The sequence below is a fragment of the Oratosquilla oratoria genome, chromosome 2, assembly GCF_046742065.1.
Source record: "Oratosquilla oratoria isolate Oo_2021 chromosome 2, ASM4674206v1, whole genome shotgun sequence".
NCBI lineage: Eukaryota > Metazoa > Arthropoda > Malacostraca > Stomatopoda > Squillidae > Oratosquilla > Oratosquilla oratoria.
In genome coordinates, this window is record NC_134778.1 from 38,821,287 (window position 1) to 38,836,099 (window position 14,813).

General features: G+C 38.3%; 1 long non-coding RNA gene across 1 annotated transcript in view; it reads left to right on the top strand.

The window, feature by feature from the left end:
- LOC143033906 (uncharacterized) overlaps positions 1-13,821 on the top strand; it is a 23,725-nt gene extending 9,904 nt beyond the window's left edge. The window contains exon 3 of the long non-coding RNA XR_012967204.1: positions 13,755-13,821. This is a non-coding gene — a long non-coding RNA (uncharacterized LOC143033906). The remainder of the gene's footprint in view (positions 1-13,754) is intronic.
- Positions 13,822-14,813: the final 992 nt, after the last annotated feature.

Genomic DNA, 14,813 nt, shown 5'->3' on the forward strand with positions numbered 1-14,813 from the left:
ATTAGTTTTCAAGAGACTAGACAGATTTGCGCAAGCACATGTGACAACACTGCCTGATGAGAGGGACACGCAGCCTTGTAGGAAACAGTTGTCTTTTTTGTTGTCAGTTGTCTTTTGTGCTTGCTCTCGTGCACAACTACGAGTATGCCTCTTCCAGACAACGAACTATTTAACATAAAATTTGTAGAAGCTGTGGAGAAATACAAATGTCTGTATGACACAACATCACCTCAGTACATCTCGAAGGATGAACAAGACAAGACATGGAACTGCATAGCAGAGACGTTTTGCTCTACAGGTATGTCCCCTGAATCTGTTTTATATGTAGCGGTGTGTTAAGCGTTGATTATTACATGTTACGTCAAACGTGACCATTACGTGCCATCAAACCAGCGTGGCGACGTGATACCTTGGTCTGAAATTACCGTGCCTCTCGTCACTTGCCATCTGCCACTTGCCACGTGCGACGTGCCACCTTGGTGTGAAAGCGGCCATAGATCTGTTCTTCTTGGAATGAAGCCAGCTGCCTCGGTTTTATGGATGTTGATGTGTCTTAAGTTCCTCTTCTTATTGTGTTGTGTAGTTCACGCTCAAGTAACTAGAGATGCACATGGCGAGGAGGAGGATGATTCCCTGTTCCTCTGTCAATACTGATTTATCTCATTAGGTCATGGTTACTTGGTATAAGATAGCAGTCGGTGGGAGGAAGCTGTAGAGAAGAGCTGACATATATTCATGATTGTACACGTGCATGCATACACGTACATATACTGTATATATGTATGTGAATATATGTGATCCGCTGCGGGCGTATGGATTATGTTCATCTGTATGTGTCTGTTACTCTGAAGAAGACATTTAGCTGAAACGTCAGATTATATTGGTGTTTATATATATATAATATATATATATATATATATATATATATACATGTATATATATATACATATGTATATATATATATATACATATGTATATATATATATACATATATATATACATATATATATATATATATATATATATATTAGCCAAATTACCCGCGCTTTGCTGCGGGCAAATGATGATAATTTTATTTTTTATAGAATTTGTGGAGAAAAGTTACATGCATCAGTATAACTCAATGGAAAAGGTAAAACAAATAAAATATTAAGAATGTAAGAAAAAATAAATTTGAGAAGGGAGACGCCCTTTGGAAATAAAATATATTCAGCCATAAGAAAAGAATATAACCCTTTTATTATCTTTGAACTCGAATATGTTACCGCCTGCGAAAAAGCAAAATAAAAATAACTAATATTTAAACATTTGGTGAAATTATACAATCATTTTACATTTACATGCTTTCTCCTTACAAAGGCTATCATAGTTTGTGGCAACATTAATATCACAAATATAGATAATATCTATGAACACCTACAATGATTTGTTTAATCATAGTATTTTTTGTCACAAAATACTAATCGTCTTAAGGGGATACTACAGTAGTGGCGTGTTACCCCACTATACCCCTTTAACCCTTAACCCTAGCCAAAATATTTTTTTTTCGAAATGTAATATAGTTATCCAAGTACCTGGAGTGATAGGGTATTAGAATATATATGGTTATGGGGGTCTATAATCCAAACCCTAGGAGGAGTTCGTGAACAAACAAACAAATAGACAGAATCTACTACATTATTATAATAGATAAACTAGCCAAATTACCCGCGCGTTGCTGCGGGCAAATGATGATAATTTTAATTTTGATAGAATTTGTGGAGAAAAGTTACACGTATCAATATAACTCAATGGAAAATGCAACACAAATAAAATGTTAAGAAAGTAAGAAAAAAAATCAATTCGAGGAGGGAGTCGCCCTTTGGAAATCACCTTCCAAAACTCCGTCACTAAATGCTTTAATATTTCCTCTGATACTGCCTCAAACGCAGTGTCCGCAAATAACAACTAACAACTGGTTCACCTCTCACTATTATCTCTACCACCAATCCCCTGTCCATTATCCCCACATTTATCTCCTGTACCACCCATCCATGTATGTATTGAACGGCCATGGCGACGTGACATATACCTGATGCAACCCCACCTTTACCTCAAAATTATTTTATATATGTATATACAGTATATATATATATATATTATATATATATATAGTGTGTGTGTGTGTGATTCACAATGGTCTTGGATCACGTGTTGGACTTGTAATCGACAGCTATTTCCCTCCCGAAAAAGAGCTCAGAGCTCATATATGACCGATCTATGGGTAATGTTGTGACCTTACACGCACACACTCCCAACTCTCTGCCAACAAGAGTTTGAGTAACAATTTGCAGCAAAGCAATACTGAAATTATTTCAGCCCTGGGCGGGATTCGAACCCGGACCACCATAATGGCGGCCACGAACGCTACCACTGCACCGTCAAGTCGTGTGCGTGTGTGTGTATGTGTGTGTACATCTGTAATGACCTATGTACACACATTTAAATCAAATGTATGTACTGTACATGCAAGGATACGGCACACTGGTGAGGTCACGAGTTCTCATTCTGATTTAAAAAAAATGTACTGGTCCAACATTACTGTCCCACTTAAGCAAGAGGATGGTGTGTGTGTGTGTGTGTGTGTGTGTGTGTGTGTGTGTGTGTGTGTGTATTTACCTAGTTGTATTTTACGGGAAGGGGAGCTATGCTCGTAGTGTCCCGTCTTCATATCTCATTTTATCTAAACTGTTTTTAAATTCATATATTGTTTTTCCACACACCACTTTCTCATCTAACTTGTTCCAAATGTCTATTACTCTGTGAGGAAAGCTGTTATTTTTCAGATCTCTTCTATAGCTGTCTTTCTTGATTTTCTTTCCGTCTCCTCTTGTATTTCAATCATCCCATTTTATTAGATACTCTCTATCAATAGTTTCTATTCCTTTCATGATTCTGTAAATAGTTATCAAATCTCCTCTCATCTTTGCTCTAATGTTCGTAGCTCAAGTTTTGCTAGTCTTTCTTCATATGATAGTTTTGAGTGTTGGTGCCAATTTTGTAATTGCTCTTTGTATTCTTTCAAGTTTTGTTATACAATTTTTTGTACTTGGTGACCACATCGTTGATGCATATTCCAATTTTGGTCTTATCAGAGTGATTAGTATTTTCTTCTCCATTTCTTCATCCAGGTATGTAAATGCCACTTTGATTGTTCTTATTAAATTATAAGTTTCTCCAAAAATCTTGTTTATATGTTTCTCAGGTGACATATTATTCATAATAATGACTCCCAGGTTCTTCTCATTTTCTACTTTTTTTTTATTCCTTCTCCCAATTTATATGATCGTACTATTCTTTTTTTGCTTTTTCCAAATTCCATTATACTACACTTTTTAGTATTGAACTCCATCTCCCACTTCCTACTCCATTTCCATACTCTATTGAGATCACTCTGTAGTGACTCACAATCTTCTTCAGTGTTCACTTTTTTTTTAACAGTTTTGCATCATCTGCAAAGAAGCTCATATAACTCAATTTCTTCATCCATATCATTAATATATATAGCAAACATTATTGGGGCCAGAACTGTTCCTTGTGGAACACCACTTATTACTTCATCCCAATTTGAGTGTTTGTCTCTTATCACTACTCTCATTTTTCTTTCTTGCAAAAAGTCTTCCATCCATTTAATCAGTTTGCCCTGTATTCCTCCTGCAGTTTCTAATTTCTCAAGCAACTTCTTATGTGGTACTTTGTCAAAAGCTTTTTTTTAGGTCTAGAAATGCACAATCAGCCCATCCATCTCTTTCTTGTATTATGTCTATTAGCCTTGAATAGAAACATATTAAATTGGTGACACATGATCGTCCTTTTCTGAATCCAAATTGCCTTGGATTTAGCACGTTTTTTTTTTCTAAATACCTTACCCATCTACTTTTGATAATTCTTTCACAAATTCTTGCTATTGTACTTGTTAGAGAGACTGGTCTATAGTTGGTAGGGTCTTCTTTATTTCCCCCTTTATGTATAGGTACTATATTTGCTTTTTTCCAATGTTTTGGAACTTTTCCTTCTTTCAAGGAACTGTTTATTATGCTATGTATTTTGTCTGCCAGTTCATTCCTGCATTCTTTCAAAATCCAGTTTGCTATTTCATGTGGTCCATGCGATTTTCTGACATCAAGGTTACTCAAGTGTTTCATTATTTCATTCTTTGTTACTTCTATTTCTTTCATAGGGGGGACTTTCTCTTCCCATTCGATTTCTCCAGGTACTGTAGTATGTTCTCCCTTGTAAACACCAATTTAAAATGTTTGCTCATAATTTCTGCCATTTCTATTTCCTTTGTGTATTCAACTCCTTGTAATTTCTCTAATTCTTTTTTGTTTTTTCAGTTTGTTTACAAATCTGTAAAATAGTTTTGGTTGATCTTTACATTTTTCTATGACATCTTTTCATATTTTCTCTTTTCCTCTCTGCGCACTTGTACATATTCATTTCTATAACTAGTATATATTTTCCATTTTTCAGGTCTTTTGTCTTTCTTCTATTTGGTCCAAGCTTTATCTCTTTTGTCTTTTAACTCCCTACAACTTTTGTTGTACCAGCACTTTACATATTCTTTTTCTTGCTTTTGTCTTGGGACATACCTTTCCACTCCTTTTTTTTTTTTTTTTTTTTATAAATTTTTGTCAAAATATTCCATTTCGCTTCCACTGTTGTTTCCTCTTTGTATATTCTATCCCAGTTTTCTTTTTGAAAGAATTCTCTTATTTTATCAAATTTTGTTTTTTCATACATCATTCTTCGTTTTCTATATTGTTAATTTCTTTTCATGTATTTCTCCTCATTTAGTTCCAGTTCAATCAATATGTGGTCATTTTTACTTATTGGTGTCTTATATTCAATCTTTTCCACTATTTCAGGTTCATATGTGATTATTAGGTCTAGTCTCGATGGTTCTTCTTCATTTCTATACCTAGTGTTCTCTTGTATCCATTGTGTCATTGTATGGTCAATAATCATCTCGAGTAGAACATTTCCCCATGAGTCGTCTCCACCCTTTACTGTCATCTCTTCCCAGCAGACTTCTTTGCAATTACAGTCCCCCATAATGACTATTCTTCCATCTTCCATTATTTTATTTAATGTTATCCTTGTGTCTTCTAACATACTTTTATTTTCACTCTCTTCCCACGAGGCTGTTTTTGGAGGCACATAATTTATTACAAACTTTCTGCTCTTCGTATCTCTGTCTTCCACTTCGATCATAATCATTCCTACTCTATTCTTTCCATATGTGACACTCCTCACGTTTATATTCTTCTTAGTCAGAGACATAACTCCACCACTTTGTTTTGTGTCTCTGTTTCTAATCCAATAATTATATGCATCATGTCTTACACTTTTATTAATCCATCTATATTTGTGTAAGACACTCTTAATTTCCTGCTACTTCCATTGTATTTTCTGTTTCCCTTTTGTTTTTCTCTGTTATGACCCCTTTCCTCGCTTTCATATTCACTACTCTCCAATAGAATTCCTCTTTTTCTGACTCTGATCTCTTCTCGTTTTTTTTCTTTAGCTTCTTGTCTTTTTGTCTTCTCATCCTCTCTTTCCTCTTTATTCATTTCTCTTTTTATCCATACCTTTTTATAATGTTCACTGTCTGCTAGTTTCCCTGTTTTTGCTAAGATATTCTCTGCTGTCGTTTGTGACCTGAATTTAACCTTAATTGGTCTGGTCTTATCTGTACTATATTTTTCGAGCCTATACATTTCTTCAACTTGTTTTGCTATTTCAGGTTCATCTTCCTGAACTAATTCTAGTAAACTGTTTACTTTTTCTTTTTCCTCTTTGATTCTTGTGGTTCTATTTAGATTATACTTCTCTTCCATTCCTAATATAATTATACATTTCTTTTTATCTGCTAAGTCTCTTACTATATTCTCCTTCTGTCTCATCACTTTAATAACTGTGTCTTCAGTTTGTTCTTTCATCTGCTGTTTTATTATATCATTAAATGCAATTTTGCTGTTCTCTTGGATTTTTTTCCAACCCTGTGCTTCTTTTGTTATGGACTCTTTATTCTCTTTATTATTCCTCTTTAATTCCTCATTCTCATCTTTTACTTCTTTTAACTGTCTTTTTAATTCTTCTATTTCTTTAGTTAGGTTTTTGTTCACCTTCTCTAGTTCTTCCAATTTTTCAACTCTGCGCAATCCGTGTAAGTTGACCGAACCTACTCTCCCAATGTTCGGTCATTTTCTCAAGTTTTTCCTCTAGGCTTGCTAATCGGGGGAGGTTGGTATCCCCCCCCCTCATTAAATCCATGGAAATTATTATCTTCACCTTCCATTGTGCTGCTCTTATCTATATTTCTAATCTTTACATTTTTGCTAATCCCTTCTTCACCAAAATCATCCGGCCTTCGTTTGTTTATAAGTCACCTGGCCTCCTGGACCAAGTCCTCCCCTTCCTTATTTCCTTCCATTTCCCTCAGTAATCCCTCCCCTTCTGCTTTTTCATCACCTTTCCACTACACCACGAGCTTTCCCCTTCCCTATAAATGCAACACAGGTACTTGCTTGTCGCTGTGATCCTCGAAATTCTTGGATAACTCCGGAGTCCGAAATTCGCTGTCACCTCGACCGACGTGTGTGTGTGGGGGGGGGGGGGTACGCTCGTGCTTGAGAACACCCACCCACAGTACCTCCAGCCCAACATGGACTTACACTTACATGCACAAACATCACTGTACTTATCACACCACACTTCTTTCCATTGATATTTATTATTGATTATTGTAGGCCTAGTTGTTTAGACTGGACATCAAGTCCTCAGTTATGAGAAACATCTTTTCCTGCATGGGTGCATCAAAGGGGTCTTGTACCGCCTTGCAAAATTTCTCTTTGAGGCCCTGCACACAAAGTATCTGAGAATAAATAGGAATACCAAGTGGGGTAGGGGGAAGGTCTCTGGAGCCTAGGGACGATGAGGAGCATTGTCCATGTGAAGGAAGACATTTGTTGACCGCAGGTGGACAAAACCGTAAGTGGAAGAAATAAAGTGAGGCTGCATTTTTCCATCGTTGATGGGCAAAATCAAGAGTGAGGAAATAAGGTGAGGAGGGCAAATAAGGATAGCTTTCCATTTTTTTTTTCTATTATTATTATTTTTTTTTACAAATAGAGGCAAAGGAATCAAATGGGATAAAATGTTAAACATGCCTCTCGTTTGCTCGACTGCGTTAGATTCATGGATAATGGTTGTTTCCAAGTATTTTCTCCGGATTTGTTCAGGCTCGTGCATCAGTTCTGTATTTTTCCAGTCCATCAGGTGGTTGCTATACTACTGTTCCTCTGTATAACACAGCCGTCCCCAAATGATGTTTCTCTCGTGGGTAATTGCCAATTGCATACTTTATCTGACACACTGAGCAGTGTAATACCTCGGTAGTTGTTACAGTTTTGCCGGTCCCCTTTACCCTTCCTGATAGGGACGACTACCCTATTTCCAGTGAATGGTACCGGACTGCCAGACATCAGACAGCATTGCATGCAACCTGCAGATATGGCCTCACCTCCAGCTTTCAGCAACCCCGCACGGATCTTTCAGATGATGTACCTTATTTCTCTCTCTGTCTGAAAATCCAGCACTGAGGGAGCAATAACAGGGGATAGTCCTGCAAGATGGCCTGCGAAGCTTCCCATTTTTAAAAGACCCGCCATCCTCTTCCCTCATCGGAAGGTGCAGCCCTGAAAGGCTGACTCTCGGATCCCGGACTGGACCTAAGATATCTCTTTATCAACTTCATCTATATATCGTACACGTTTTCACATATGGGGAGGCGACAACCGGTGACTGGTCTCCATTCACTTTCAGCCGGTGGCATAGATATAGTCCCACACAGACAGCAGTCCAAAGTTTCTTCCTAGAGGTATGTTCTGAGGACTGCTGTTAGCCACTGTATGGTTGCAGGTTTTCTACTTGATAAAACTCGAGGCAATAATTGATTGATCCAACACTAACTATAAGTAAAAAAAAAAGTCCAGATATCAGCATAGGTTTGGACACAATCTAGAAAACATAATTTGTACGCGTAGTCGTCTAGTATATAATTTCTAATTCACCCAGATTCTGTCCTGCCAAAGGAAAATGGCTCCAACTCCTCTCCGGAATAATCCGGGTAGACGTCTTCCGTCGTGGAAACTGGAAGAACTGGATGGTGATAACCTTTGCATAGAAAGTAGTCAAGATTAAAAGAACTTATGAAAATAATAATAATAATGATATTATTTTAATTATTATTATTATTATTATTGCCATTATCATTATTATTGATAATAACAACAACAACAACTCCCGTCTCCCTATCAAGAGGCTAGGCCGGTGCTCCTTACAGAGTACATTGCGGCGTGAAATTTAATAAACCATGACCTTAGCTCAACTCGCCGGTAGCAGAGTACGAACCACCATCACTGCGACCTTCGCTTCCAGCGAGCATCCAACAACAACAAAAACAACAACTCTAGCAATAATGATAATAATAATGATAAGTCAATAGAAAAATGTTCTCGCCTCCGTTGCAACAAACTGGGCGAGGTGGCAGGGTTCCTCTGATATCAACGTTTTGAAAACGTTTTGCGACTGAGTAACGTTTTGCAACTTTTAACGCCTACATACTGTAGCATACATAGCAACGTTTTATCATGCGAACTGCCAGCAGACGGTTTGATTCAGCTTGTGGAATAAGAAGAGCGGCGACGTCCATGTGTGTGTGAGATTCACCATGGTCCTGGATCACGTGTTGGACTGGAGATCGACAGTTGTTTCCCGCCCGGAAGAGAGCTCAGAGCTTATATATGACCGATCTACGGGTAATGCTGACCTTACACGCACACACACATACACCCAACTCCCCGCCCACAAGAGTTGGAGTAACAACTCGCAGCTCAGCGATACTGAAATTATTTCAGTCATGGGCAGGATTCGAACCCGGACCGCCGTAGTGGCGGCCAGGAACTCTACCACTGCGCCACGAGTCGTGTGTGTGTGTGTGTGTGTGTGTGTGTGTGTGGAGGAAAAGGAAAGAAAAAAGGAAAGGTAAGTGTGTGTGTGTGTGTGTGTGGAAGAAAGGAAAAGTGGAAAGGAAAATTAGTGAAATAAAGAAAAGTCACAGGAGAGGAAAAGTAAATTGAAATGCAGGAAAGGAAAGAAAAAAAATCAGTGTAACTTAAGAAGAAGAAAAAAAGAACGTAGACCGGAAAAGAGGGAGGGATAAGAAAGAAGACAAAGTAAAGGGGAAAGATAGCATGCCAAGAGTAAATTAAGCAAAAAAGGAGAACATACTGTAATATTTCAGAAAGAAAAAGAGAGAGCAAATTTAGAAGAAAAACATAGAACATAGAGCAGAGAAGACAGACGAATATGAGACAGAAAAGGAAAAACTTTCCAAGAGAGAGAGAGAGAGAGGCCTATCTGACAGTCCCCATCTGACAGTCCCCTGACCTTCCTTGACCTTGGGACGCGAAGGAAGGTCAGGTTGACCTTCTTTTCGGCCACCAATGCCGACGAGTTTCAAGTCCTTTGCCAAAGCCCTCGGCCACCGGGCCAAGACACCTTGGGAGTTCGCCTGCAACGGAAAGAATAGGAGCCATAATGTCTCTAATGAAAATAAAACAAATAATAAAAAAGTTCTTGGAGAAAAACTTAAGACCATAAAGTTAAAATTGACAAAGGCATTGAATGTTAAGAAGAAAGTTAAAACAAGTGTCAGAAAGCTCGAAAAATGTTTGAAAATAAGACCCTACAAGGAAGAAGAAACGTTCAGCACTGAGAGCACAAGTTTAGGAGAGTCAATTGAACACTTGGAATGTGAAGAACAAAGGCCAAATTATCACTTAAAGCAAGACTCTGAAAGGAATAATAGGAATTTTAATAGTGGCTATGAAAATAAATTTCATTTAGAGAATTGTCCTCCTTTTGTATAGGATATGAAAATTAAACCGGAAATTTCAAGCATTGGGATCGATATATTGGCCCATGACCTAGAAAACTTATTAGAAAAAGAATTATCAAATTACTGCTTTGGAAAGCAAGAACAGTCTTTATATCAATACAGGAAGAATGAACAGACGAAAGATTATGAAAGTATGAATTCGATTGAAAAACTATAGAAAGAGACGGAAGAAAAGACCAAGGCACTTTCTGAAGATTCGAGAACTGGAAAACAAGTAGATAATCTTAATGGATTTGAAATCAACGGGGAAAGTTTTATTACAGTCCTTATGGCAAGAAAGATAGATAGAAATTTAAGAGATTTACGAAATGTTATGGATGCTTCTGGGGATAATTTTGAATGCTCTATAACCACTCTGAATGAATATGAGGTCTTTCGCTCTCATGTCCGTAATATGTCAATGAAATACCCTCTACTCCCTCAAAGTGATCCTCAAATCAACATCGGGTTAGAAAATACCCGATTTATGCCAATAGCAGAACCTCTTCTAAAGAAAGAAATCGAGGGCTTTAATAATGAAATATGTTTATATGAAGACTTAAGTGACACTGACAGTCATGATGATATGAATTGTCATAATACCACAATGGCGACACTAGACTCCCAAGGTGATAACTTTCCCGAGTTGAATAAAGAAACGTTGAATGAAAGTGGTCCAAGGACCCTTCATTCGGAAACGTTGGCCACGGACCTGCGCCCCGTAACCACGACAGACATCTTCTCTTCATAGGCAAGACTGGTTCTGAATAATGAAAGCCCTTCGACAACGGAAAATATGGATATATGTACGAGAAATGAAAGTAACGAGTCCCCACTGTCCATTAGAATGAAAGAGTGCTCCCAAACCACACCCGGGAACATGGACTTGAGGGTGAAGGTTAGAAATGAAGGGATTCCTCGAGAAAGGATCTCCTCCTACATAGGGCGCGAAAGGAAGATCGCGGTGGTCATCTGGCTAAAACAATGTCTTTTGTGTCTGATATACCTTTTGATTGTGGCGGTCTTGATCCCGCTCTACTTGCAATGAAATAGGCCAACAGATGTGAGCACACCACGCGCCTCGGAAGCAGTCTATCGTAGACGACGAAGGAATCGTCTACGTGTACTTCGCCTATGTCGACATGGATAGTATTGAGGTTTAGAAGCCAAGGACTGTGTCTTGGCAACCGAGAGCATCCAGAGAGACCCTCCAAGACGGTCTCAGGGACGAAGAGACCTTGAACGAGTTTCGGGAAGCATCTTCGGGGGTTGTTGGTTCGAATTCAGAATGAATGAAAGCACTGGAAAAGCTGTCGACTACAACGGGCATTTCAAAGATGAAAGGTATGACAATAGGAGAAGCAAAAATATCTTTGGAAATTTTTGCAAATTGGAAAAGAAAACGCCATACTTTTAGAACGTAAAAGAACCAGCTATACTAGAACATAAACTCCCCAGTAAAAGCATTAGAAAAAGAACACGGACACAGAAATTTAGGAAAATGGTATTTGGAAATGAAAAACGATCGTAAAAGGATAACATAATGAAAAGTAGGGTAAAGTTCATTATGAACAACTATTACACTAGAACGTAAAGTCCCCAGAAAAGGCATTGGAAAAAAAAACCGCAGCCAGAAATTTGGGAGAATGATATTTGAAAATGAAAAACAGTCTTAAAAGGACAATATAATGAAAAATGGGTCAAAATTCATGATGAACAACTGCTAAACTAGAATATAAAGTCCACATAAAAGGTGTTAGAAAATAAAAGCCACAGACATGAAACCAGAAAAATGGAATGAGAAAACTCTTCCTAAAAGGACAATCAAGTTGAAAAGAGGGCAAAATTCATCGTGATCACTTGCCATGTGGTCTTCCCTCAGCTGAATAATATCGCCAATCAGACAGCATAACTTAAAAAAACTGCAAAACTTCCAACAATAATTGAATGAAACGAACATCAACGGAGGGTTATTGCGGAAAGGGAAAAAACGAAGAACAATTCGAAATAAAATTCCGATGTTTGTGTATGTGTGTACAATATATATATATATATATATATATATATATATCATATATATATATATATATATATATATATATAAATTGTGCTAAAGGTAAATGCACTGAAAAAGAGCGAGGCATTTCTGAACATTTTAGCGTTCTCTAGGGTCTCCTAAACAGGAGAGGCACTCACCAAGTCTAGAAGGACAGTAACCATGATACAAAACAAAAATAAATAAATAAACAAACAGATAGAAAATAATAATGAAAATGAAGTTTAACGGCGGACATGGAGAGGCTGAAGTTCAGCTATCTATATACCAAGAGTCTTTCCCCATATAAGGTAGGTAGCCAAGTCAAAGGCACGTACCTACTCCCATCCATTCCGCTTCCATCCATCACCCTTGCCCCCTCTCACCTTAGCTCCTCATGAATGACGGGTCGTCCCTGTATCCCGCCCGCTCCCCGGTGTCAGAAGCAATGTAGCAAGACACAGTCCATCCACAGCAAGGCCGCTTCACGTAATTGGTGACCCCCCACCTCTACGTCCGCTCATGAAAAAAAGAGAGATATGACGGAGAGAAATCCATTCGAGCTTCGTCAAAATAACATTCACATAGAAGTACCCACTAGCACCCCTCGCATAACAGTATAATCTATACACACTCTCCACTCATTCCTAAATCCTGCCTTCTTCCTTCCTTGCTCAACAGATATTTCCCTCTTGTTTAACATTCCCTTCACCCTATCTATCCATCTCATCCTCGGTCGTCCCCTCAAATTCACTCTCTCCACCTCTGTCTTTCACACCTCTTTTACTAATCTTTCATTACTTATTCTTTTCATGTGTCCAAACCATCCCAATAATCTTTCATGAGCTCTATCTGTCATCTCCTTTTCCACTCCCGCTCTCCTCCTCACTCCGTTTCTCACTCTATCCAACTTAATAACCCCTGCCATACTTCTGAGACATTTCATCTCAAACACAATGCAGTTCATAAGAATGATAACTAAACAAACAAATAAAAAAGTAAAATCCAGTAATAATAAGTGACGTGAGCCACCTCGTTTTGACCGTCTACTCGTATATCCTCCCGAAAAAGTCCACGTTTATCCTTGACATAATTGATTATGGTTTGTCCTCAACTATGCCCCTCAGTTTGTGCGATCAAACCCCCTACTCCCACCGTCCTTCCCTCAGCTGAATCTTGTGGCAGTCCGTTGGTGATTGACGACGACACTGCTTCGGTGAAGTGCGATGAAATGAGAGAGGCTGAGCGGTGACTCGTTGGTTTTTGACGCTGACGCCATCAGATATCCTCGTCTGAATAAAATTGCCTGACGCAACGAGACCCATGTTTCTCAAAGGCGTCATCGGAGGGGACGGGAGGAGGGACGAGTAACCCCTTCAAAACCCAAAATCCCTCTACCATTTTCCAAATCGATGTGTTTTGAATGTATGTTGTGCAATTTATATATTTATGCATTTTATCATTTAAGCAATCAAATGGATACTGATAGATTGTATATTAATTTACGTGAAACTATTTTTTTCCTTGATTCGCCATCCTCTTCCTCTTGTTCCACTTTTTCATCAATCCTCATCTTTCCTCCTCTACTGTTCTTTTCTTCCTATTTCATTTTTTGTTCGCCTTCGTCCTCTTTTCTTTTCTTCGTCTTCCACAAGTTCTCAAATTATCTCTCTTTTTTTTTCTTTTTCTTTTTTTCATGGACGCCCGTGGTTTTTGTGGCTGCGGCATCGTGCACAGGGACACGCGCTTGCGGAACGCGGGCAGCGTGTCGCGCCACGTGACGGTCTCCCGGGGGACGGCCGGCGAAGAGATCTCCATCAGTCTCGTGTCCGAGACCTGGGGTAAGTCGGGGAAGGAGTGACAACCTCTCTGTTGCGCTCTGTGACCTTAACATTGATTCTGTCTAATGCCAAGGGGTTTTATCCAAGTAGGGAAAGCTTGCTCCACAGTGAAAGTATTGGAATTGTTTCGATTTACAGTATTGCTGTATTTAAGACTTAAGTAGAGTAATTGTTCTAATGGCTTTCAGATTAAGCCCTTCACTACAATGATTCTACGTTTTTTATTTCAAATCGCTGGCTGAAAGTAGACATGGCCCCATGCCGAAGGGAAGGCTAAGTCAGTCATTTTATTATTACTACTATTTTTTATGATGGCGCTCTTTAAAGTCTTTATTCTAGCGAAAACCAGCGTATTTTTACCAGAGTGACAGGATAAAATCCCCATTTACTCAGGTTAAAATGCAAAATAAGGACGTACATATACATATTTTTATTAGAATCCATAAGACACGTGTTTTTACAATGGTATATATCGGATACAGCCAACATTGGTTGGCATCTGGTAAACTGATTACTACTTTGATCTTGCTGACATCTCAACACAGGTAGTAAAACAATTCAAATTTGATGGCATCTGTGAAGCTGTAAGATAAGGTGTAAACTGATCACATATTGACAACACATTGATTTTGACTTGCCACCTCTAGAGAACTGGTGTCAGGTATCATGTGTGAAATCAGTTTTCAGGCAGGTGTTAGCTGCTAGTTACTTGGACACTTTTTTTTTTATCTTGTTGACACTTCTTGATACATGAGCTGGTTACTACAGTGACACATTTTTATCTTGCTAACATATCTTAAGAACTGATCAGAACAAAGAACTTGGTTATCTTTTGTAATGATGAGTTATTAAGAATGAGAATATGAGTTTGATTATATTGTTAATTACATGTATGATATATTTACTACATATGAGTGTATAAACGTGTTATTTGTTATAATTTTAGATGTGTGTG